The sequence below is a fragment of the Brachyhypopomus gauderio genome, chromosome 9 (genome assembly GCF_052324685.1).
Source record: "Brachyhypopomus gauderio isolate BG-103 chromosome 9, BGAUD_0.2, whole genome shotgun sequence".
Taxonomy (NCBI): Eukaryota; Metazoa; Chordata; class Actinopteri; order Gymnotiformes; family Hypopomidae; genus Brachyhypopomus; species Brachyhypopomus gauderio.
The window spans coordinates 4,853,522-4,880,947 of NC_135219.1; the positions used below are offsets into that span (position 1 = coordinate 4,853,522).

Sequence of the window (27,426 nt, forward strand, 5' to 3'; positions counted from 1 at the left end):
ATTACATCTCACATCCACCTCCACTAGATCCATTACATCCACCACCTCCACCCCATATATATTACATCTCACATCCACCTCCACCCCATATATATTACATCTCACATCCACCTCCACCACATCTATTACATCCACCACCTCCACCCCATATATATTACATCTCACATCCACCTCCACCACATCTATTACGTCCACCACCTCCACCCCATATATATTACATCTCACATCCACCTCCACTAGATCCATTACATCCACCACCTCCACCTAGGGCTGAACGATTTTGGAAAATAATCTAATTGCAATTTTTTATCTATAAATTGCGATTGCGATTTAAAATCGCGATTTTTTTTTCCCACTGGTTTTGACATTTTTTATACAGCTTAGATACAGGGTTGCCAACTTTTCAAACAAAATTTAAGTATTATTATTATATCGCGATCGATCGCCTGTGGTTGGCGCCAGAGCGAACTAGTAACTTTTTAGTCCAAGACGCTCAATGCGTGAGATTTGGCAACCCTGCAGGTATAGCAACTTGGCTAAAATATGTGCGTGAGGGCGTTTGGTAGCGCATATCCAGTGTGTTTAACAAAGCCATGAAGCCGGGCTTGTTCACTACATTAACGGGCATCATGTCTTTCACTATGAACTCCGTTACTGCCCGAGTTATTTCAGCGTGCCGCTTCCAATTACATCCATAAGGAGTTACACTTTCAAACGGTTCGGTCAGTGAACCCTGTCTGCTGGACCGCAGTCAAGCTATCCGTGCCTTTGCGATTCATCCGTGCTTTAAATCTTATTGCGCCTATTTGCGTGATTTTACGGTATTTCGTTGCTCACCGCATACTAAAGCTGTATAAGCACAGAGAAACACTTTGGTGTATCTGAAGACGCAGCACTGGTCGTTGGCATTTTAGCCTTACAAATATCATACGAGGCTTTGTGGTGTTTTTTAAATGCTGAAGAAGGTTTGTAGTGTTTCCAAGCGTCGTAGCAACAGTAGCAAGACACGTTTTGCAGGGTACCTGACGTTGAGCAGCATCTTTTTAAAAACCAAAGTAATTTCACACAACTGATGTGCTGCCCCTCTTTGGTATTAGACTTTCAGTTGTGTCAGCTTCTGTCGAGCCTGAAGCCATTGTGCAACAAGTTAAAGTGCGCTGTGTTAACTTCACTTCTCCACCTCCCTGCCTCCTGCTCGGGTTTGCTCCCTTCGTCCTCGGCTCGGCTCGCTCCCAAGTCACGTGACCAGTTTAAATTGCAGCATGTGCGGTTAGAGAATCGCGTTTTAAAATATCGCGAGATTATCGCAAATGCAATTAATCGTTCAGCCCTACCTCCACCCCATATATATTACATCTCACATCCACCTCCACCCCATATATATTACATCTCACATCCACCTCCACCCCATATATATTACATCTCACATCCACCTCCACTAGATCTATTACATTCACATCCATTTCCACTACATTCACCACCTTTACTAAAACCATCTCCATCATGGACACCACCAGTTCTACAATATCTACCACCACCACCACATCGTCTCCATCCACAGTACCTACTCATTGCACCACATCCATTACATCCACCCGATCTCCTCTAATGATGACACATACATTGTCCACTTCCTCCATCATATGCATCACTACATCCATCACCACCACCCTAATGACTCTAGTGTCATCACTACCAAACCCACTCTCTGTGTGTTACAGCATGATCACACTAATCATTTATGTAGTTGTATAAAGTTGTAGCCTTTTTGTCCTCAGAGGGGTACCGTCATACTCATGGTGTGTGTGTGTGTGTGTTTGTGTGTGTTTGATTAACGGAGAAAAAGGGACAGAGTGCAATAAGAATTCCTCGTTTTGTTGAGTGGGAGAAATTAGCCTCTGATTGGAGGAAATGATGGGTGTTGTAGGTTAGGGGGGTGTGTGTGTGTGTGTGTGTGTGTGTGTGTGTGTGTGTGTGTGTGTGTGTGTGTGTGTGTGTGTGTGTGTGTGTGTGTGTGTGTGTGTGTGTGTGTGTGTGTGATGTGAGAGGGGAAGCCGTGCGATGTCACTAAGGTGCACATGTATTAAATGTGTTATGAATTAGTGCTCAGTCAGACATGGTGTGTTTTCTCTCTCTCTCTCTCTCTCTCTCTCACACACACACACACACACACACACACACACACACACACACACACACACACACGCACACACAGTGTTTCATCTCTCTGTGAATGTTCTCTCCAGACACTATTGTACCCTACATTAATCAGGAAATTAACCTTTTCACGTTCTTCTGTGTGCACATGGACATGCTCACATCTGTGAAAATACAAGTCTGTGACAGTTTTGACCTTGAATGCAAGATATCCCCTCGCTCTCTCACTCTCTCTCGCTCCCTCGCTCTCTCTCGCTCCCTCGCTCTCTCACTCTCTCGCTCTCTCGTTCCAGACAGTTTGAGTTGTGGCAAACAAATGATTACATGCATGTTTGAAATCAGACATCAGAGACCTGCGAAGTCCTGAGAGTCACCCCTTTCCCGGGGGTGGGGTTTGGGGGGGGTTAGTGGGTTCCCAAAGTGCCTATTCACTAGGTGTGTTGGTCAGGAACAGCATCGCAGTCCCAGGTAGTTTTGTGTGTGATGGTCATGATGCCCTGAGGAGTGCGGACGTCTCTGAGGAGGCACAGCCACTGTCTGCTCAGAGCTGTACAGAACCTCCCCTCTTCTCTCCTCCCTCTTCCTCTCCCCTCTTCTCTCCTCCCTCCTCCTCTCCCCTCTTCTCTCCTCCCTCCTCCTCTCCCCTCTTCTCTCCTCCCTCCTCCTCTCCCCTCTTTTCTCCTCCTCTCCCCTCTTCTCTCCTCCCCTCTCCTCTCCTCCCTCCTCCTCTCCCCTCTCCTCTCCTCCCTCCTCCTCTCCCCTCTCCTCTCCTCCCTCCTCCTCTCCCCTCTTCTCTCCTCCCTCCTCTCCTCCCCCTCCCTCTCCCCTCCCCTCCCTCATCCTCCACGCAGCACCTGTTTGTGTATGTGAGGGAGGATGAGTGGGGCTCTTTGACGCGTGTGTGGACTCATGTGAGCGTTCACTGGTGGCCCTGGTGCACTGTGGGAGATTTCCAGCACAAAGCTCTTGTTGTCTGTGGTAAACAGGTCGGCCTACCAATGAGTACTCTGGGTCCGGAGCCACCTCCCCAAACCTCTCTGTTTCTCCACCTCCCCAAACCTCTCTGTTTCTCCACCTCCCCAAACCTCTCTGTTTCTCCACCTCCCCAAACCTCTCTATCCCCTCATCCTTCTGCATGGACAGGGCTGTGCAACTGCTTATCAGGTTTTGTGCCAACATCTGGCAGCCATCTTTGCTCAAGCCTTGACCAGTTCTCACATGTACAGGCTGTGTGTGTGTGTGTGTGTGTGTGTGTGTGTGTGTGTGTGTGTGTGTGTGTGTGTGTGTGTGTGTGTGTGAGAGAGAGTCCTGGTGAAGACTTTATCCTCATCTTCCTCCTCTCTAGTGTCCTTAAGGTTGAACATCTTCACTCTGAGACTTATCACGCACACTGAGTAAGCTGATGTCCACAGCACATAGTGACTGCAAAGTACCAGGGGCTAGAGCACACACACACACACACACACACACACACACACACACACACAGATTCAGTTTAGAGCAACCCACATATTTACCCTTCACTTACTGATTAGCATCAACGTCTGCTGTAAGGTCTGGGGTCTGCTTGCGCGTGTGTGTGTGTGTGTGTGTGTGTGTGTGTGAGAGAGAGAGAGAGAGAGAGAGAGACGGGTGGGTGTGTTCCATGACTTGCTCTCTGTACATCACTGATCCAGTGGAGTTCAGGCACAGCCCTCTCAGGCCTACCTCGTAATTAGTGTGTGTGTGTGTGTGTGTGTGTCTGACGTACCTTGGCAGGTTTTTAATTGTACGCTGGTAAGCCTTTTCTCTGACAGGCGGTCTTAATGACTGCCGGGGCAGCGATGATGCTTTGATGTGGGGTGACACGCAACTTCAGCGTCTCCAGTCTGAACCGCCCACACACTCAGAACTTCAGTGTGTGTGTGTGTGTGTGTGTCCGCGCACGCGCTGTGTTTGCGTGTTCTTAGCGAGCAACTTTTGCAGCGCGTTCGACCTCTGTGTGTGTGTGTGTGTGTGTGTGTGTGTGTGTGTGTGTGTGTGTGTGTGTGTGTGAGTGAGAGAGACACTGAATTAAATGTCCTCCTCTGGCTGAACCCTCCCCCCCTTGTCTTTGATGTTTTGGTGAAATTGTTTTAATGTGTGTGTGTGTGTGTGTGTGTGTGTGTGTGTGTGTGTGTGTGTGTGTGTGTGAGGGAGAGCGAGACACTCACCTTCCTGTAGGGAAGGAAGTAGAGAGGGGGTCGAGAATTAACTGGCTTTCAGACACGCTATCAGTCACTCGCTCTCTTACTCTGGTTCTTCCTCTTTGTTCATCTTCTCTTCCTAGAATCCTGTGTGTGTGTGTGTGTGTGTGTGTGTCTCCCTACACCCCAGAGTGTGTGTGTGTGTGTGTGTGTGTGTGTGTTTCTACACCCCAGAGTGTGTGTGTGTGTGTGTGTGTGTGTGTGTGTGTGTGTGTGTGTGTGTGTTTCTACACCCCAGAGTGTGTGTGTGTGTCTCCCTACACCCCAGAGTGTGAGTGTGTGTGTGTGTTTCTACACCCCAGAGTGTGTGTGTGTGTGTGTGTGTGTTTCTACACCCCAGAGTGTGTGTGTGTGTCTCCCTACACCCCAGAGTGTGTGTGTGTGTGTGTGTGTGTGTGTGTGTGTGTGTGTGTGTGTGTGTGTGTGTGTCTCCCTACACCCAAGAGTGTGTTCTGAACACTGCTGGATCTGCTCGTCCTCTCTCCGTCTCTCTCGTCTTACAGAGCAGATCAAACACGCTGCCCTTTCCTCATTATGGCTTAGTGCTGCCAGTTGTACGAGAGTCTAAGTGCTGAGACTTCCACACATGTGTCCAGAGTGTTCATCACCCCCCCTGCTACACACGCGTGTCCAGAGTGTTCATCACCCACGTGTCCAGAGTGTCCATCACTCCCTGTCCCGCCACACACGCGTGTCCAGAGTGTTCATCACTTCCTGTCCCACTACACACGCGTGTCCAGAGTGTTCATCACCCGCGTGTCCAGTGTTCATCACTCCCTGTCCCACTACACACGCGTGTCCAGAGTGTCCATCACTCCCTGTCCCACTACACACGCGTGTCCAGAGTGTTCATCACTCCCTGTCCCACTACACACGCGTGTCCAGAGTGTTCATCACCCGCGTGTCCAGAGTGTTCTTCACCCCCCCCGCTACACACGCGTGTCCAGAGTGTTCATCACCCCCCCCCCCCCACACACGCTACACACGCGTGTCCAGAGTGTTCATCACTCCCTGTCCCACTACACACGCATGTCCAGAGTGTTCTTCGCCCCCCGCTACACACGCGTGTCCAGAGTGTTCATCACTCCCTGTCCCACTACACACGCGTGTCCAGAGTGTTCATCACCCGCGTGTCCAGAGTGTCCATCACTCCCTGTCCCGCTACACACGCGTGTCCAGAGTGTTCATCACCCCCCCCCCGCTACACACGCGTGTCCAGAGTGTTCATCAGCCCCCCCCCCCCCACCCCACCCCTCCCGCTACACACCCCTCTTTGGTGATGTTGTGAAAGCTTTAGATTTGGTGGTGCTGTCTGTGCTCATTGTTTTATGCGATTGGAAAATGCCTACATACACACGCACATGATGGAGCGTACAGGACAGTGTGTGTGTGTGTGTGTGTGTGTGTGTGTGTGTGTGTGTGTGTGTGTGTGTGTGTGTGTGTGTGTGTGTGTGTGAGAGAGAGAGAGAGAGAGAGAGAGCACATGTGTGTACATGGAAGCTAGGGTAACTTCAGCAGAGGGGTGCTTTCTCCAGAACTCGTTGTCCTGTCCTGTGGGCTGAATCTCTTACATATCCAACATTATTTGGCAATTAATCAGAGTTTGGCTGAGAGGAAGATCCTTTAATAAAACCCTGTGATTTAATAAAGCTGCTTTTGTACACACACACACACACACGGCTCTCTCGCTCTCTCCCTGCACTCGTTCACATTTACCAAGTTCTGAGTTGTTGAAATGATGGGGATGAAGAAATGAAACAGAATGTTTTGTGTTGGTGAGGAGTTCCAGAGGGAATGTGTGTGTGCGCGTGTGTGTGTGTGTGTGTGTGCGTGTGCATGGATGTGTATTCTCCTTTACTTTGATCTATTCAGACTCATCTGAATGTGCTCAGCTACAATGCACTTTCAGCAGGGTCTGGAGCAGAAAACATCCATTTGCAGGTTGAGTGTGAGTGTGTGTAAGTGTGTGTGTGTGTGTGTGTGCGTGCATGCGCACAGCTTGTGTGTGTGCATGTCTGTGCCTTTGTGTCCATGCGTGTGTTAGAGAGAGGAAGTATCTCACCCTTCTGCTACAGCGTGCGCTGTTTGCACGCATTACTCTCTTTGGTGGCTAGCAGTGCGTTTAAATTTTAATTACCGTGAAATCACTACTGCTTCCTGAAGTTTTGACACTACTCGAACGTGAAGGGTATCATTTAGGCTTGCTGGGGAGCAGACAGAAGCAAACGCTGCCCGAGCTGTTCACCCAGAGCGAGTCACCGCGCCAAACCTGTCTGGGAATGAATGCCTCCGCAATTAACTCACTGCCAAGGTTTCGCAACTCCATTACAAGACGGGAATGTTTATTGATTTACTCACTCAGATGTTGTCGTGCAGATGCGGTGCTCATTTTATTCAAGTTCAAGAGAAGCACGAATGGGATGTCTGAGGGGGGGGAAAACAAGTCTAAATAAACCCTGCTGGTTTGATTTTTCCATTAAGAAAATCAGATTATGTTAAAATGAACTAAATGTTTATCGTTTCGGGCAACTGCTTCCTCAGACACCAGTGAATACGTTTCTTTCACTTTATTTAGAGGATAAGGGAAGCATCACACAGGCCCCTCCTACACTGAATACACACTTCCCAGGCTGTGGTGTTAGCATGGTGAGTAACCGTGTAAGGGGGTGGGTGAGTGGTTGTGTAGTGAGTGTGTTATCGAGGTGGGTGACTGTGTGTAGTGGGGTTGGTAACTGGTAATCTCTCTCTCTCTCTCTCTCTCTCTCTCTCTCTCTCTCTCTCTGTTACTGCCCTAATGACTCCGCCCCCTGCCCCTGAGCCTGCCCCCTCTTGTCCCCACCCACACAGTAGCTCAGCCAATGGCCTCTTCACTGAGGAGATCTGGACGCTTCATTGGCTGTTGTAGATTTGTTTTCAGTGAACTTAATATTGATGTGATTCAGGAGAAAATGTGCTACTTGTTTGAGGCTGTGTGCATGTCTCTTTATGTTCAGGGTCAGAACTAGAGGAACTTCAATTCAAATGTAAATGTGAATAGATGTATGTGTTCTGAATTATTTATCTCACTCCCATTTCTTTCTCACACTCTCTCCCTCACACACACACGCACTGTCTCACTCTCCATCTCCCCTCACTCTCATTCTCACTCTTTCATCGCCCGTGCTGTCTTGAGTTTTCCTTCCGGCACGCGGCTGTCTCCAATGACCTCGGTCGCATCTCTCCGGGCTGCTGGTCACATAATGGTGGACTCTTTAGTCATCTTGGCTGTGTGTGTGTGTGTGTGTGTGTGTGTGTGTGTGTGTGTGTGTGTGTGTCTCCCGGAAAAGTTTGACCCAGTTTTAAATTTCACTAATTGCCATCTCTTTGTCTTTGTGGAAAACCATTGCAGTGTAATGTAGCTGTGTGTGTCTCTAATACTATTCCATTATTATATGACATTTGTCATATTTTATTGTGTATCTCCGGTTAAAAATGCGGTTAGAAGGAAAAAGCGTACATACAGAGGCATGTAACACCATTAGGTTTGTTTTGGAGCTGTGTGTGTGTGTGTGTGTGTGTGTGTGTGTGTGTGTGTGTGTGTGTGTGAGTATTGGGCAGAGGGTGTGTTCCATATGGGACACAGGGCTGGAGGTGTTGAACAGGGTTGTACTCCAGATGGCCCACTCTTCTTCAACCCTCTTCTTCGTCTCGTTCTCATCTCCAGACGACAAATGTCACATTCTGTCATTTACACACACACACACACACACACACACACACACACACACACACACACACACACACACACACGCACACATATATACACACACACACACACACACACACACACACATAGATGCATGCACATAGACGCATGCACACACACTCACTCAGTCGTGTGTGTTTCTCCTGCAGGGTAGTGGGTTGGTCTCTGCTGGTGGTGAGCGTATCTGTCCGTGGAGTGGTTAGAATACACACCCTTATGCTATCGAGCCCAAAGCTCTGTGACGTCTCTGACGTCCTCGTTTAGTTTTAAAGGACTTCTTCATTTGGTTCTCCAACGCCGTCGACTCATCGTTGCGTCATGCGGTTCTGTGGTCTGGAATTGGGTCACGGCGCTGGGTTAGCGAGGCGTGTGGGAGGACGTCTCGTCCTGCGAGCCTCTCGCGGCCCGGCCAGTGCTGGGTCTACGTCTGGTGCGCTCCAACTCCACCCGAGGGTGTCTGAGCAGGTTCACCTACCACAGGAAGCGCTCCACCCAGGGTCTGTCTTCGTCCTCCGCCCCCAGGGCATCGTGGTGGTGGTGCTACAGCCAACTCTCTGTCTGGGTGGGGGGGTGCGCACTGTGATTTCCAGCTCGTCCCCCCTCGGTGGAACCGCGTGATCTTGGAGGAAGGAGGTCCAAAGCGGCAAAACGTTCACAGCACAGTTCTGGTGCCTCTCCTTCACGGAGCAGGGAGACTCAGAGAGGGAAGAGGACGGGCTCGGTGGTGTAGGCTGGTCATCACTCAAACCCAGCAGTACCCACAAGGTCCTGCTCTTACTCACACCTCTACCCACAAGCCCCTGTCCTCTGTTCAGGACACTACACTGCTTCTTTGTTTCTTCAGCTGTTTGAGGTGTTTTAATGTAAACACATGGGAGAGCGGAGCTATATTAACAATAAAGAGTTAAATCCAGACTACCATCAAGTTTATCTTGTCCTGGTTGGATCAGTTCAAGTTCATTAGCAAAAATTAATCAAATTCTCCCAATCAAGTTCACAATCTTAATCAAGTCTTGCAGGCAAGAAGAATTGAACAAAAATGATAGAATCGCCTCCAAGCTGTGATGTCTTGCCTCACTGCCCACAACCTCAGGGGTCACTGCAGATCTGGGTCTGGACACTGTGGTCTCACTCCCCCACAGTCCATGGCATATCATCACGGTGTCGGCTCACAGGGGACATGCTGCAAAGAGTCTTCTGTCTTTTCTTTCTGTCCGGCTGCAAGATCAGCCTGTGCCAGCTAATTATTGTAGCGTCTCCTTGCAGGCGAGCATCCAGTGTGTAGGGAAATGGAGATGTTCGGGAACATTCTACAACACCTGCTTCTTCTGGACGTGCCCCAGCAGATACCCCAGCAGATACCCCGTCCCCATCAGTGGGGGAGAATATGAGGAGGTGTCACCCGGGGCTGTGAGGGGGCCGTTCATAGCTGCTGTATTTGGTTGAGGGACATAGATTGGGGGGGGGGGGGGCATGTTTTGGGGGGGGTTATAGTGGGTTTTTCATGGCTAGCAGAGTGACTTTCAGATGGTCCAGTCGCAGGCCTTTGGTCTATGGAGTTGTGCCTTAATAAAACTGATTATCAGGGATTTGTTTCCCTGAATCAAGCAGATTTCTCTCCACCATTCACACGTGCAGAGCATTGAGCGTGTGTGCTTTCTCAACAAGGCCCTTCCTGATTGGGCCGTGGGGTTTGTTTTGCAGCAAGAAGCATTGGGTGTGTTTTGTTTAAACCTTTTGCATGCGCTAACTGCTCCGTACAAAGAACCAGGAAGTATGTGTGTGTGGGGGAAGTGTGGAGTCTCTGTGTCATTCTGTATGCACTTTCATGTATGTGTGTGCAGTAGAGGTTAAGTTGGAGTGTGAGAGAGTGTCTCTGTGTGTACGTGTGTGTTGGGGGCAGGGGTGGTACACAAGTGTGTGTGTGTGTGTGTGTGTGTGTGTGTATAGTACAGGTTAACTTGATCCAGTGTTGCTTGTGCAGTGTTTATGGTGACGTTTGTTTATCGTAGCCGTGTGCTGTCTCTGCCCTGAACATCTGCAAACAGCCGTGTTGAAATCTACATCACATCTCGCGTCTGATAACGCACCAAAACAGCCTTTCCAGCTCAGCTCCCAGCAGACGCATTCTGAATGCAGTGTGTGTGTGTGTGTGTGTGTGTGTGTGTGTGTGTGTGTGTGTGTGTGTGTGTGTGTGTGTGTGTGTGTGTGTGTGTGTGTGTGCGCACACGTGTGTAAAACCTAATCTTTTTTTTGTTTTATTTTCTTTACGTGTCTTGCTGTGCCAGGCTTCAAATGTTTACGTTTATACACACACACGCACCATGTCACCAGGTCACATTTTCTCCAGATTTTTCCACTATTTGATTAGCGTTCCTGTGTATATCGTGTGTTATCTCGCTTTGGTTCCTGGGCTCACAGACTCCTGCTGCTTCGCAGGTTAGTGGGACTGAAGTGGAACATTCTGGACAAAATCTGGGACTTTCCTGAAACATGGTGGTCTAACAGGAATACACACACACACACACACACACACACTCTGGTTGGGGAGTAACCATTTGAGTTTTCATAATGATCGTGTCATAGTCATGCTAAGTGCTGGTTTTGTTTAACTTGTTAGCTCCTGCTGCTACACACACAAAGGCGCACACACACAAAGGCGCAGGCACAGTTTGGTTTCTCTCAACCAGTCTGATCCACATGACACATGAACCTCTAAATTGGGGCAGACTCCATGTGACCAGGTGTTACTCAGCAAGAGGAGGAACAGAGAGGTGGGGTTTCTTGTAAATGACATCACATGAGAGGTTCCAACCTCTTCCCCAGGCTCTGCGTTCTGATTGGCTGTTCCTCTGTCAGGGTATCTAGCCCTGACTTGGTTGGAGGTTGCAATGTATGTGCGATGCAGGTTGGTGGTAGAGGGGCGGAGTCAGGATGAGTCAGAGGTGGGACGGAGGCGTGGCCAACACCAGGTAGTGTGTGGGGCAGGGTTGGATTGCACGGCCGGAGGCTATGTGCTCTGCTCTGACAATGAACACACACACACACACACACGTGCGCACACGCACGCACACGCACATGTTCACACAGATCTCAGGTTGTCTCACACACACAGAAGCACACAGACACACACTCAATGAAATACCTCTCCTGTTACCTTACACAACCTCACAGAAATGTGGCACATTACTTCCAAGCACATGTGAGCGCGCATGCACACACACACACACACACACACACACACACACACACACACACACACGGAGTGATTGCTCCTCGGGGGAGGGGGTTAGGCCCAGAGTACTGTAATTTGTGTTCTGTGACCTCAAACTCCCCAAACCTCATTCAGTCTGGTACAAACCAACAGAGTACCTGCAGCACCCCCTACACACACACACACGCACTACACACACACACACACACACACACACACACACACAGACAACATAATGAGAGACAGCATTGCAAAGCACTGTATATTGATTTATGTTTTTATTTGTTGCATTCATATAACGACTCATATCCAAGGTCATTTAACAGCAAACTTGGGGAGGGGGGGTCCTGCACAACGCCCCACACCCCAACTCACTTTCACCCTCTACTCACCCCTCACACACTTTGTGTGTTTGTTGTTGTCGCTGTACAAAACATTGGTAGGAGCTCAGAGGGTGGAGGTGAGGGGCAGATGTACTAAAGAACTACTCTGCCTGTTGTGGGAAGGCTGTGGGAAGCCTGTAGCTCAGCTCCGTCCCCGTCATGTCGTCCGCGACGCCTCACTGAACGCCGCACGTTCAGGCCGTGGCTCCGGGATCCTGGAAACGTTGATAGTTTAGCAGCTCCTGCCTGAGCCGTGTTAGCGGGGGAGCACCATTCCACTGGCCTGAGGGTCTCTGGCACTCGGACAGAGAGAGGAGGTCCCTCAGAGAGGTGCGCAGAGCCTTCCACACTGGGACACCCGTCATCGCTCAGGCTGGACACAGCGTAAACGCCTGGACTGAGCACACGCTACAGCAGGGCTGCCAGGATGTCTCCTTAGCCCTAACCCTTAGCCCTAACCCTTAGCCCTAACCCTTAGCCCTAACCCTTAGCCCTGCTGGAGGGTTTGTTATTCCAAAAGCAGTCATAAAAGACGAACAAGCAGGCATTGAGGTTTTACTCTGTGTGTAGAGGAGTGTAAAGGTGTGTGTGTGTATGTGAGAGGGGAGGGGCGAGGTTCTCTGCTAGTGGGTTTATCACCTCCTGCAGATGTGAACAGTAAAATGCTGCTGACCACAAATCTGCTGCCTTGGCACACACACACACACACACACACTCTAGTGCTCTTTGTCTCTGTATATCTGTCTCTTTTTCTGTCTGTAAATCTCTTTCTTTCTATATCCCTCTCTCTACCATATGATCATACATATAAAATACAATTAGAATATCATGGAAAAGATGATTAATTTCCATAATTCCATTCAAAAAGTTAAACTTCAAGTATTTATTTGTGTATTTTTTAGTGGTGGGACTTTAACGCGTTAATTTCGATTAATTAATTACAGGAAAATTAACGCACTAAAAATATTAACGCATTTTAACGCATGGGACACTTTTGCACCGTGGAATGTTTCTCCGTGCACGAGAATGGGAAATTTAAATACAAGAAACTTCAAGATGGAATTACAAACAAAAATAGTGTTATTTGCACTTTATGTAGGAAGGAGTTCGCTTATCACAGGAGCACCTTCGTTACCGCCTCAACGTCAGTAATGATCACTTAGCTGCTAAATGTATTCCTAGTACGATATGGTGAACAAACGTCCGTATTTCCCGGGACATGTCCGTATTTCACATCCTGTCCCGGTCGTCGCGGGTTTTTTTTAAGTGAGGAAATGTCCTGGGGTGAGTTTCCCAAAACGTTCTTAGTGCTAAGTACTTCGTAACCTCGTTCTTACGTACAAGGTTAAGATGTACTTAGCGCTAAGAATGTTTTGGGAAACCCACCCCTGGTTTTTAAATTACCTTCATTGGACCATTAAGACTGGATTAAACTTTCGCGAGTGACCGCAGCGCGCGACTCCGCACGCGTTTATACATGACGCGGCATATTATTTGCAGTGTTGTTCGCTCTCTGTGGTCGAAGATAAAGGCTTACAAGAAGCGCTGCACATCCAAACCTTTCGAAAAAATAATGCGCAATTTCCAAGTTTCGGCAGAAAAAAATGCGAATTAAGCCTTGTTTCCATTCATTACAGTTATGCGAATAAACTTTAGATCACGTGAGAGGACGCCAAAACAATAGTGGTTTTACGTCCATCTGGCAGTTACGCATTTTTGCACGTTGAGGTTTTGAAACATTGTTTTCTTTTTCTTTTCTATACATGGAGAAGTTAAATTCAATTTTTGCTCTCTCCAGAACTGTTTTTGCATGCATTTGCCATCTTTACATCGCGATCATGTACAGAACCACATGATTTGAGGCATGATAAGTCATCGTTTATGCGAAAAACCCTTTTCCATCCAATTTTTTCGAATTTTGGCGATGCGATAGTCTAACGTTTCCACCTCCTCCTAGCGCAAAAATCTTTTTGCGATATTTGGGGCTTTTTTCGAATTTTGGTCTTTTCCATCCAGCTTTTTTCATGCGCATTTTCAAAATGCGCAAAAACTCGGTGGATGAAAAACCCTCTAATGTCGAAGAAAATCCAGCAGCTGTATGATGAGGAAAGGGAAGTAAAACAGGTTATTGTGAAGAGCGCCACAAATGTGGCTCTGACTGGGGATCACTGGACCTCTGTTAGCAACAAGAATTATATTGGTGTGACAGCTCATATTATAGATGATGAATCTATAGATGATGAAGATCCAGTCATTTGCTTTGAGCATGCAGAAGACCACTTCTAGGCACTATGGAGATCCCTGTGGCAGAGGCCTGGGAAATTAAAGAAAAATATACCATCTAAAATGGTATTAAAAAACATCTTCAGATTTACTTCAATTCTTCCAATATCCTGAGCAAAACTTCCAAAATTAAACAACATTTTTGGTCAGAATTTCCAGTGTTCTGAACTGTTTTCTGCACTCATCTATTGGTCTATGTAGTAGACTGGTGGAAAAATAAACAAGATGTTGAAGTTTATGATTATGTTCATTGATTCATTCATCATTCAAACTTAAATTAATATTTCTCATGTTAAATACTGAAATGCGATTAAAATGCGATTAATTTCGATTAATTAATTACAAAGCTTCCGATTAATTCGATTAATTTTTTTGATCGCGTCCCACCCCTAGTATTTTTACATAGCTTGGGTTTACAGCTCATAAAACCCACAAAAACAGGATTTCAAAAAATTTGAATACTGTGGAGAAATCAACCCAAATTTTGCAGGGCATGAATGTTTTGTGACACTAATCATCTACTGAACTCAAAGCACCTGCACAGATTTCTCCAGGTGCTTCAGTTTGGTTCAGTTGGGGAAGACTGCAGACATAACAACTGGCCAGAAGACCATCACTGATACCCTCTTTAGGATGGGTGAGCCACGAAAGTTCATAGTTCAGGAGGCTGGTTGTTCACAGAGTGCTGTGTCCAAGCATTTCAATGGAAAGTCTATTGGAAAGACAAAATGTTGCAGGAGATGACGACGTGGACTTCAGTAGACTATCAAAAATAATTCACATTCAGACGCATCCGGAGATAGGCCAAGGAGAAGGGCCTCTTCTCCAATGAAAGTAAAGTGTGCCTTTCATTCAGGAATCAAGGTCCAAGGGTTTGGAGGAGGACAGGTAAGGAACTGCTTGATGTCCCGTGTGAAATATCCACAGTCAGTCATGATTTGGGGTGCAATGTATGGTGCAGGTGTTGGTAAACTGGTCACCGCAACAGTCTACTGGAATGTTCTAGAAGACTTCATGATTCCTTCTGCTGAGGATCCGTGTGGAGATGCAGATTTCATCTTCCAGCAGGATCTGGCCCACGCTGCCAGAAGCACCAAAGCCTGGTCTGATGCCCATGCCATCACAGTGCTTGACTGGCCAGCCAACTCACTGGACCTAAACTCCATTGAGAATGTATCTGGGTATTCTCAAGAGGAAAATGAGGGCCACCAGACCCAACAACAAAGAAGAGCATCAAGGAAATCTGGGCTTCCTTAACTCCCAGGCAATGGCACAGGCTGATTGTCTCAATGCCACGTCGCATTGAGGCAGTGATTAAAGCAAAGCAAAGAGCTGGAAGCCCATAAACCTCCTCCTATAAAATAATATTTACTTTAGAAATAAAAATAGTACAAATCATTTTCAACCTTTTATTTGTATTTAGCCTTCATATATGAATCACCATCAAATAAACAAACTTGTTGGCTTTGTCAATATTAATATCTTCGATAGCCGAACCACTTCCACACCACAGAATTTAGTCTTTCCCCTTCATCAACTATTTTGTCTGCTTTATTAACGCTCGTCGCAACCCGTTCAATCACATTCTTATTGCGGTCAGCGGTACTCATTTTGCGGCTAGAACGTGTCATGTTGGAGCCAAACCAAAAGTTGCATAGCACTGGCTGTGTGCAAGTGGTGTCTGTCATCAATCACTGAATGTAATGAACTAATGGCAGCGCCCTGTTATGAACATTGTAATGTTGTAAATAGCATTTATCGAAATATTGAAAATGTTTAAAAATCATATCGCCGTTATTGAAGCACTTTCTATCACGATATATATTGATGTTGAGTTATTGTCCAGCCCTAATGATGCCCTTAACACATTCTCATGTATGCTGAGCACCTATGAAGCCCTGAAGAAGGCAATTAAAATTCAAGGAATATTTTATTATTATTATCAGTATTGTATACTGCAGGGGTAATCCAGTGTTAATTTTGACAGCAATTTTTGATTTAGTTTTAGTCTTAGTCTTTTGACTAAAATGTAATTTAGTTTTAGTCATAATTTAGTCATTGATTTGTTTTTAGTCTTAGTCTAGTTTTAGTCGACTAATTATCATTAGAATTTAGTCGAATAATATCAAAATAATTTAGTTGACTAAAATATAAATGGTGTAGTAGTCATTATATACACTTGCACAAAATGAAACATTTATTAACCAGTTACAGAATATTATTTTTTGTATGTGCAATATATACAAAAACAAATTTCCAAACAACTCTATTGACCTGAACTTATAGTTATTGAGCATAACAATAACAAAACATTGATGACCAATAGGTCCGCTCTACCTGAAAACATATGGAGTTTATGAACAATGCATATTACATTCTATATAAAACTGGGCGCCGTAAAACAATGCCATAGCCCGCAGATGTCGTTTCATTTGTCGTATTTGTCCCGACATCATCATTCCTCATGGTTTACACAGCATACGTAACACTCAAATGGGTGGTGAACGTAACACTCGTCTGAAAATAAATTCTCCGGTTTAAAATATAGTCTCCCGTTAAAATTTTTTTGGCATTTGGGTCCGTATCCAGTTAATCAGGAATGTGATTGGGTCCGGACAGGACGGCGTTCGGGTCCGGATCCGGACCGCGGTCCGCCATTTGGTGATACCTGGTATACTGTATACATTGTTTTGGAAATAAATTATACGCAGGTCATTCATATTAACTACTTATATTTGTGTTTTAAGCATAAACCATTAGTGAAAATGCCTTTAAGACAATGAAAAAAATACATTGTCACTTGTTTCCATACTTTTGCCTGGTAGTGTATGCACACACATACACAGATTCGCTGGAAACTTCTTTGCTACAATATTTCTATCTGTATCTATCCATCTACAGTATCTATTTTCTATATATCTACATAATCTATCTATATCTATCGTGCGTGTGTGTGTGTGTGTGTGTGTGTGTGTGTGTGTGTGTGTGTGTGTGTGTGTGTGTGTGTGTGTGTGTATGATTGGACAGCTCTTCAGTTCTGAAGTCTGTCATCACCATAGCAGAGGTGTGATGTCATAAAGGACCCAGGAATCCGTCCACATTCCACTCCATTCCGTTCCTTTCTTCGTCGGCTGATCTGATCTCACAACTTTCTCTGCACTTTGACTTGATTTCCATTCCGCCCTGTCCTGCCGTTGTTGTATATTGGGACATGTTGATGTGTCTCACTCATGATGTCTTGGCAGGGGTGTCCTCCCGCCTTTTGGAGCTCTCCATCTCCACCCTGCATGTGTTCTCCCAGTCCGCCCGCTCGGCTCAAAGCTCCGCATGCTACACGCCAACACCAGGAAGCCCACATCTCCCCGTTAGGGTTGAACAGGGGGCCGGAGCTCATTTCACTGTTTACTGTTCTGGATGCTTTCCTTCCCTGAACGCTCCCATTTCTCTCTCTTCCGTGGCCATGAACGGCAGTTCCCAGGTCAGTTGGCTGGGTGGGTGTTTCCACAAGCCCAGGGTCAGCTAAGGGATACGAGCACTGACTCACGGACTGGCTTCCAGGCAGTTGTGCAAGTTTGTGGGCGTTAAGGAGAGATGCTTACTCTGACTGTCCTGCTACTTGGTGCCAACATACAACTGGAATACAGGGCCAGGCTGCTAGAAACAGCTACTGCAAACTTCAGCTAAACCACTAAAAAACAGTTCGCAAGTAGTTAAAAAATAGTGTAATTTTGTGAGTGATTGTCTTATAGTTATGTGGACAACTGTTCACTGTGTGAATTCCTTTAGAGTTTTAGCAACACGCGTGCATGAAGGCAGAGGTTTGCATAGTAACTAACTGACCTTGTCAATGAGTAACCCAGCCATGCCATTAAAGCTCTCTTTTATGGTCCCAAACTACACACACACACACACACACACACACACCTCACTAAACTCCCTTGAGGGTTGGCCAGCACACCTCAGACTGAAGAGGCTGTTGACCGGTGATATGTCAGCATGGGAAAAACAAGAGAGGAGCTTAACTTGGCCGACGTTCACGCTGGGACCCGCACAATGAGCCACTCGCACCCCCGCTGACGGGCCGTGAGGGTTGGCCTTGGCCATTTCCACTGCCGCCTCTACATGCAGGATCAATGAAAACTTCTGCCAAAGGTTTAGTCGACCACACGGCCAAGCTCAGGATTAGTGAGCCAATGGAATGGGGAGGGGTGGGGGACTGTGTGTGTGTGTGTGTGTGTGTGTGTGTGTGTGTGTGTGTGTGTGTGTGTGTGTGTGTGTGTGTGTGTGTGTGTGGAGGTGGGTGGGTGTGTGTGTGTGTGTGTGTGTATGGTGAAGAGGTGTAATTTTGAAAGCTCAGCAGGTTTCCTTCCAGTCCACACTTGATTTGTTTGCAATTTCCCTGCACATCTGAAACATTTCAGACAGTACTGTAGCCAGAGACCCCCCCCCCACACACACGCACACACGCACACACACACACACACACACACACACACACACACACACACACACACACACACACCTAATTGTGAAGACATTGTGTCAGAGTAAGAATGTTCTGTCCTCCTTATCTCTATTGGAGAGAGAGAATGAGGAAATACGGGCACCACAAACACAACCAGTTTCAGAATGTAGTTAAGAATTTTTACACACACACACACACACACACACACACACACACACACACACACACACACACACACACACACACACACAATGCCATTGCCCAGAAGTGAACCATAGTGTTAGAATGGCTCTCCCTCACCCCATTTTTATATGGGACTGGCCAGATATGGGTTCATGTCTGCGTGGGGCATTACGACGCAGGTAATCTTGCCTCCGCTCCCAATGTGAGGGTGATTGTTCCCGCTCAGAACAGCTCAGCACTTCAGCTCCCAAACGAAGGCACCCCCCCCCCCCCCCCTTATTAATGCGGATGTAGTCTAATGTCTCTTCGCACGCCTCCATTTGGGAACCTGTCCCTGAAAGAAAGGCCTGTCACTTAGGTCTCCTCCGGGAGCGAGGGGGAGGGAGGGAGGGAGGGAGGGAGGGAGGAGAAGGGGTGATTGCATGGCCTACAAGCAAGACGAGCATGTTAAAAGTCACCCACAGTTAGGAGAGAAAGGAGTCAGGAGACAGGGAAATGGAGAAGGTCACACAGACAGAGAGGGGAGGGGGGGGGTAGTAATTACAGCCTGCCTGGGTGATGCTTTTGTTCCTGTAACACTGTACAGCCCAGCAGAAAGTCTTTACATGGACAAGTTCAGCTGAATGTCTTCTAAAGAGGACCCGGCCCTCCGGCTGCCCAAAGGCTGTGTCTCTCTTTCTCTTTCTCTGTCGCTCTCTTTTCTCTCCCTCTCTCCTCCCCTCTATCTCTACCATTCTGACTTTATGTATCTTTTAGTGTATTAGTAGGTCACCTTGTCAGTTTACCTCATCCCAGTCTGCAGGGAGGATTGTGTGTGTGTGTGTGTGTGTGTGTGTGTGTGTGTGTGTGTGTGTGTGTGTGTGTGTGTGTGTGTGTGTGTGTGTGCACGCATCCAGGCAGCATGTTGAACAGTTGTGACCTCTTCCCCCAGACTTTTTAAAAACTCTGTCTGTAGTGGGGCGGAGTCTCCAGCTGTGTTGGGGGCGGAGTCTCTGATTTCACTTTGGCAACAGCACGTCACTATTTTCTGGTTCACCTCTGGCCTCCGCGCACCCCCGCAAGTTCCTCTGTGCAGGGTTTGGTCTCTCTCACTGGGATATGAGAGGATGGCGTTGGCTCTTCCCAGGTGACGCTGAAGCCAAAGTCTAGCCAGCCTCTGGCTGTTGGACTGGAGAGTGTTAAATATGTTAATATAAATGTGCACTTCAGTCATGGCTTGGGGCCTGGGAATCAAACCCACGACCCTCCGGTCACAAGACTGGTTCCCTAACCACCAGACCAGGAGTGGTGAGACAGGTGAGGCTTGGTGAGACAGGAGTGTGTAGCGTAAGCCGGACAGGACAGAGTAGAGTCATGCTCCAGAAAGTCTGACTTCATATATGCAGTTACAAGTCTATGTCCCACCACACACGAAGCGTGTGTGTGTGTGTGTGTGTGTGTGTGTGTGTGTGTGTGTGTGTGTGTGTGTGTGTGTGTGTGTGTGTGTGTGTGTGTGTGTGTGTGTGTGTGTGTATGAGTATGTAGGCTGAGCTCTTGGTCTCTATCTCATGCTTGCTTACACAGGCAGATTTCACAGGCATGAAATCCCATGATTTTTAGTGCCTCTTGTTGCTCAGCCAGTTCTGTCAAAATCAGTATATACCATTAGTAATAATGGTTTATATGCAGTAATAATAGTCTATACACATCTTAATAAAAATTATTATATAAAGTTAATTCCAAAATGTTTTCTTAAAAAGTGATACCATATCAAAATTTTTAATCTAAAATCTTTTTAAAGAATGTTTTACCATTCATCTCTGATTAGCCGTCCTACAGATGTGGTCCTGGGTTTTGTGGTCACTGGTACTGAACTGAACGGGTAATTTGACTGCTGTGTCTTGGCCTTCAAACCTGATCCTAAATAAAGGGAGGGGGTCCTGCAGGGCGGAGTCTGGGGCAGTGCAGGGCGGAGTCTGGGGCAGTGCAGGGCGGAGTCTGGGGCAGTGCAGGGGAGGGGGGCGGAGTTGGGGAGACAGAAGGAAGGCCCCAGACCTGCATGGTGGGATTAGCTGCTGGTGTAATTGATGGGGTGATCACTCTTAAGGAGTGTGTGGGATTGGACTCGATTGTGCAACTCGATTGTGTTTCTTCCTATTGACAGTGGCAGTTGGAAGGGCAGAAGCAGCATGCGTGTGTGTGTGTGTGTGTGTGTGTGTGTGTGTGTGTTTGTGTGTGTGTGTGTGTGTGTGTGTGTGTGTGTGTGTGTGTGTGTGTGGAGCCCCCCCCAGTGTGGAGCCCCCCCCACACGGAGGCAGCACTGTGGTGGAGGTGAGGAGAAGGTACACGGTGTGATGAGTGGAGGCGGCAGCTAGGTTCAGAGGTGTGTATGTGTGTGTGTGTGTGTGTGTGTGTGTGTGTGTGTGGGGGGGGGACATGCGGAGGGCAGAGGGGTGACGCCCTGTGTGCCACTGTAGTGTTTGACTGCTTTGACTTGATGCCCCTGAACTGCATCTCCCTCCCCAGGAGAACACACGCTATTGGCTCTGCCCTCTGAACCACCACACTCCTTTTGATTTATATTGACTTTCATCCTTTCTCAATATTGTGGATTTTAGAACAGGCAGTATGGCTTATAAAAATTTTTTATTGTATGTTCCTGTGTGTGTGTGTGTGTGTGTGTGTGTGTGTGTGTGTGTGTGTGTGTGTGTGTGTGTGTGTGTGTGTGTGTGTGTGCCACAAACCCCATTCTCAAGCCGGACCAGAGCTGGTGATGCTGCTGGAAGCACCATGCTCCGTTCTGTCATGTCGTTTCTCTGCCGTGTCCGGGTCAAACGGGGGTCCATGTTGGTCTCCATGCTGGCTTCCCTGCACCCGCTTTCACGGACAGCTTGTGCCATGCCCGCTTCTTTCCTGCCCCATGTTGTGCAGGTTGAATGTGGTGTGCTGTATGAGCTGGCCACGTGTGCTGCATGAGCTGGCCACGTGTGCTGCATGAGCTGGCCACGTGTGCTGCATGAGCTGGCCACGTGTGCTGCATGAGCTGGCCACGTGTGCTGCATGAGCTGGCCACGTGCGCTGCATGAGCTGGCCACGTGCGCTGCATGAGCTGGCCACGTGCGCTGCATGAGCTGGCCACGTTTGCTGCATGAGCTGGCCACGTTTGCTGCATGAGCTGGCCACGTGCGCTGCATGAGCTGGCCACGTGCGCTGCATGAGCTGGCCACGTGCGCTGCATGAGCTGGCCACGTGCGCTGCATGAGCTGGCCACGTGCGCTGCATGAGCTGGCCACGTGCGCTGCATGAGCTGGCCACGTGTGCTGCACGATCTGGGTCCGTGTGCTGTATGATCTGGGCCTCGATCAGTCCTTCTTTGCTCAGTGCAGCCGCCCTGCAGGCAGTGTGGTGTGTTTGGCTCTTAACCAGACGCTTCCTGGAAATACAGCCGTCTCTTTTTTTCCTGAGAATGAATAAACATAAGCTTTGTTTTCCTTATCTAGATAGGATCATTATTTGAGTTTCCGTTCAAAAGTTGATTGGTTTTGTGATAATGATCTTTTTTCTCTTCACCTTCCTTCTCTCTCTCTCTCTCTCTCTCTCGCTCTCTCTCTCGCTCTCTCTCTCGCTCTCTCTCTCTCTCGCTCTCTCTCTCTCTCTCTCACACACACACACACACACTAGACTAAGAAAAATGATAATGGTACATTATTACATTTTGATTGATGGTTTTTCTATTGATCAAGTCCCTTTATTCTAGCCAAGTTCTTCAACATTAAAAAAATATGTTGTTGCACTGGTTTCTCTGGCATCTCTGAGTAAAGAGTTTAACATAAGTGTATGTTGTTCTGTGTGTGTTTGCACATGAGTGTGTGTGTGTGTGTGTGTCTGATCATTCACAGAACATGTCATTTATCTGTGGGATGTGAGCACGCTTCACCCTTGAGCTTGATCACACACAATAATTATTTTATTATGCAAATGAAGAGCAGGCTATTATTTCATTAACAGGGCTTGAATATTCGTGGCCATAGATTAGTATGCAGATGAGCCGGTGAGTGTCCTTGCGAGAGAGAGAGAGCGGATGTGTTAGTCATTATGGGCCCATCTGGACTGGGAGCTGTTAGTTTCTCATTAAAGTCTGCTGGGAGGTTCTGAGGCACACGGGTGCCGTTCCCCCTCCGACACACACCAGTGGGATGGGGCTCAGATGACAGAGGGCGGGACTACAGAGGGCGGGACTACAGGGGGCGGGACTACAGCAGCTAACTGCTCTGTCTGGATCATTCTGTTCACCTCTGTTTCTAGCACTGTCATTAAGTGTCATCTGAATTTAGACTTGAAAGGTAGGTTAAAAATGGCTCTCAGGGCTGTTTGGATTTATGGCTGGTTGTGGGAGCATTCATGGGTAATGAGGCAGGTGTGTTATGGGAAGAGGTTGGTGGACCAGTATGGTTGTTTGATTCGTCCAAAGTCTCGTACCCCGATATAGGTAATTTCAAATACAGATGATACACATAGCACATTTTTGTAACTCAAGGAATTAATTGTTTATAAAATCACCATGTGGACAGGTCGATTTCTTATTTGCACTGAATTATGCACTCAGCAAATAAAAGGTACTTGTATAGTACTGTGCAAAACATTTTAGGCAGGAATGCTTTCAAAAACAGAATTGTTAATAGTTTATTTTTGTCAGTTTGCAAAATGAAAAGTGAAGGAACAAAAGAGAAATCTGAATCAAATCAATTTGGTGTGACCACCCTTTGCCTTAAAAATGGCAGCAATTCTTCTATGTACACTACCACAAAGTCAGAGAGTTTGTAGGGTTACTATCAGGTGTATGATTAACCAAGCATGCCAAACAGATGAAGAAAACATCTCAAAGCACTAGGGAGGAGGCGCATGAGGAGGACGGGTTGGGAGAGGAGTTATGAAAAATGGGGCGTGGACTGGGGGAGGAGTAATGGAGAATGGGGGTTTATTGGGGAGGAGTAATGGAGAAGGAGTTAGGATTGGGGAGGGGTAAAGGGGGTGGGGCGGGTTGAGTTGGTGTAATTTGAGAATGGGGGTTGGGGGAGGGGTAGTGGAGAGTGGGGGTGGGGCTTGTTGGGTTGGTGTAATTGAGAATGGGGTTTGGGGGAGGGGTAGTGGAGAATGTGGGTGGGGCGGATTGGGTTGGTGTAATTGAGAATGGGGTTTGGGGGAGGGGTAGTGGAGAGTGGGGGTGGGGCTTGTTGGGTTGGTGTAATTGAGAATGGGGTTTGGGGGAGGGGTAGTGGAGAGTGGGGGTGGGGCTTGTTGGGTTGGTGTAATTGAGAATGGGGTTTGGGGGAGGGGTAGTGGAGAGTGGGGGTGGGGCTTGTTGGGTTGGTGTAATTGAGAATGGGGTTTGGGGGAGGGGTAGTGGAGAGTGGGGGTGGGGCTTGTTGGGTTGGTGTAATTGAGAATGGGGGTTGGGGGAGGGGTAGTGGAGAGTTGGGGTGGGGCTTGTTGGGTTGGTGTAATTGAGAATGGGGGTTGGGGGAGGGGTAGTGGAGAGTGGGGGTGGGGCTTGTTGGGTTGGTGTAATTGAGAATGGGGGTTGGGGGAGGGGTAGTGGAGAGTGGGGGTGGGGTGAGGAGTAATGGAAAGTGAGGTTGACTAGGTGGTGGCCATTTGTGGATTTAATCCCAGTAGAAGCTGCAAGGTGCTGAAGCTAGTGGAGCAGTAATTATTCTAATCGCAGTTCCTCCGAGAACAGCTCCAGAACGGTGCCATCTCAGTGCATCTGAAACTGTCACGTGGAGTGTGTGTGTGTGTGTGTGTGTGTGTGTGTGTTAGGAGGGTGGGTTAGTAGATATTTGGGCATTTATCTCTTCTTCCAGATCCCTATTTCCATGTAAACTGGCATATATTCAAACATACACACACACACACACACACACACACACACACACACACACGGGCTCTCAGCAATGCAGGAATGTATTTGGCCTCTGTTGGACTTTTACAAGGTAGCTTCTGAATTTTTAATCAAAATTTTCTCCCAAACTAGCTGCATTTGCATAAACTGTTGTGCCTGCTGCCTGTGGGTGCGGGTGTTGGTGCAGGTGTGGTTGTGGGTGTGGTTGTGAATGCGGGTGTAGGTGTGGATGTGGTTATAGATGTGGGTGTTGGTGCAGGTGTGGTTGTAGTTATAGATGTGGGTGTTGGTGCAGGTGTGGTGGTGGGTGTGGGTGCGGTTGTGGATGTATGTGCGGTTGTGGGTGCGGTTGTGGTTGTGGGTGCGGGTTTGCTCCGACTGCAGTGAAGGAACAGGACATGGTGAAATGATACTTCACCAGTAATCCACAGGCCAGCCACAGCACATCATTACATACATCTCACTGTGTTTGTGTGCGTGTGTCATTTTTTTAAGACACCTCACATGAGGAAAGTCTGCTGTTGCTTTCCTGATTTACATCCAAAATCCTCGTGGTTTGATGGCACAAAGAGAGTATGATTGTTTCCAGAGAAATATCTCTCCCTGCCCTTCTCTTATCTCAGTTTCTCCCTCCCTCTCTACTTCTCTCTCTCTCTCTCCCCCCTATCTCTCTCTCTCCCTCCTATCTCTCTCTCTCCATCCTTCTCTCCCTCTTTCTGTCCCTCTCTCCCCTCTCTCTTTCCTCTCTGCCTCCCTACTTCTCAATCCCCCCTCTCTCTTCTGTCCTCTCTCTCTCTCTCTCTCTCTCTCTCTCTCTCTCTCTCAGTGCTGCAAGGCTTCTTGTGCATTAACATTCATTTGATGTTAGACAGCAGTGCAGGCAAACACAAAGGCAGGCCGTGTCGAGTCAACACCTTTAAATTGAAGATTAAACGCTGCTAAGTTGACACAAGTTATTAATTTTGAATTTCGTGGTAATATGGGCCCCCCGCTCCGACACCCCATCTGTCTCTGTGTCTGTCAGAGTTGTGAATGTGTGAGAGCTGTGCCTGAAGAAGTCCCCAGTTTTGATATGTTTGGAGTATTGAAATGTCAAGCGAGTTACATGGATTATGAACTGTAGAGGGGGGGGGGCTTTCTTCTCCCTGATTGGCTGACTCGGGGAGGTCTAAACTGAGGCGCGTTACAGCTGCGCCCTTTCACCTCCACGCAGAACCGTTTCTCTGCCTGTGTGGTTCGGAAAAGTCAGACAACGCCAACGACTCGTTTCACCTCCTGAACACGAATATCACCTTGCCAGAGTTCCACAGGATATGTTTAATTAACACCTGCTTTGGTCTGCATTAAAATGCAAATGCCATCCTGGTTCTGCCTGACAAAACAGCAGGCTGTGGAAAGGTTACGTGGTACAGGAGGAGGTGACCTTTCCCAGAGGTGATAACCAGGGCTGGGGACCCCAGCCACGAGAGACAGCGCCCTCTACTGGACGCCCGGTGCTCACCAGGGACCCTGCCAGTGCCGAGGAGGTGGAGTAAAATAAGTGAGGTTGGCGTGGGCGGGGGTCACCTGACCTGAGCCCTGCTGGGACGGCCACTGGTGCTCAAAGCTCCGCCTACTTCCACACAGCTGTGAGGGATAAAGGCGGGTAAACATTTTGTGGTTGTTTCATTTGCTGGAATAAAACGACTGGAGGAATCGTGCTTCCCCCTGCCTAAACGATTCCGTCTCCATGGTGACACTCGTAGAAGCGATATTGGTGCCGGGGAATCTGAGGGCCAGGTTCCTCGTTCCTCTGGTTTTATTGATTTGGAAAATCTCGGCGTTCAGAAGATTTCCAGGAATTGGTTGAGGACTTCCGCGTGAGCTGGGGGTGGAACAGGCCAATCAGAGTGGGCGTGTGGAGGAAGTGGGCGTGGGGCACCTGCCACGTCTTAGGAGGCGTGTCTCTGTGCCTGGTGTAATCTCAGCACTGGAATAGAACTGGAAAATTTTGTCTCCAAGGAGACGACCAGTGACCTTGGGTGAATCAGCCAATGGTGTCATTAGGACACATTGTCTGTCTGTCCCTCTCGCTCTATCTCTCCATCTGTCTCTGTCTTTCTCTCTGTGTATGTCTCTATCTCACGCTCTGTTTCTCTCTCTCTCTCTCTCTCTCTCTCTCTTTCTGTCTCTCTCTCTCTCTCTCTTTCTGTCTCTTCCCACCGTTGGCGGTCTCTGACACATTTCAGGCTGGGTAGCCTTGAATGCGTTTGTTTTTCTCAAGTCAAGTGTGTGTGTGTGTGTGTGTGTGTGTGTGGGACATACACACAAAACGAGTAGTGAGAGAGAAAACAGCAGTGTTGGGGGGGGGGGGGGGGGGGGGGGGGGAGTGACAGGACTGTCCTGAAGCCTCTGCCTACCAGCCTGTCAACCGCATGGTGCAGCTGCATGACGAGACGTGCAGGTCTTTCCCGCGCTGGAGCCCGAGATGGAGTGGGGGCGGGTGGGCGCGGCCCAGAATAGATCCGCACAGGACCACTAAAAGACCCAGCATCCCTGCCAACCGCGGGAAAATGATCTGCACCAAACACACGCGCGCACACACACGAGACACACATGACACATACACACTTACTTTTTAGACTCTTTGGGCCACATTCAACCAGTGCAGATTCAGCTACAGGCACGAAGACATTCAGACAATCAGCAGCCCAGAGTGTCTCTGAGAAGCATTCACTATAATGAGAGATGGGTCCTCTGTGCACAGGAGTCCTGACAGGAAGACCCACGTGTACACTGATACGAAAATTCAGCTTACTAATTCCTCCTCAGGTATGCGAGAGTTCTGAGGGCCCTGTATGCAGAGTTCTGATTGGGTTTACCCACAGATTTTTTTCTGTGTGCAGTGCTC

The 27,426-nt window shown here is 48.0% G+C and overlaps 1 protein-coding gene across 9 annotated transcripts in view; it reads left to right on the forward strand.

The window, feature by feature from the left end:
• Positions 1-27,426, forward strand: part of ptprk (protein tyrosine phosphatase receptor type K) — a 137,480-nt gene that overhangs the window by 8,564 nt on the left and 101,490 nt on the right. The window lies entirely within an intron of this gene.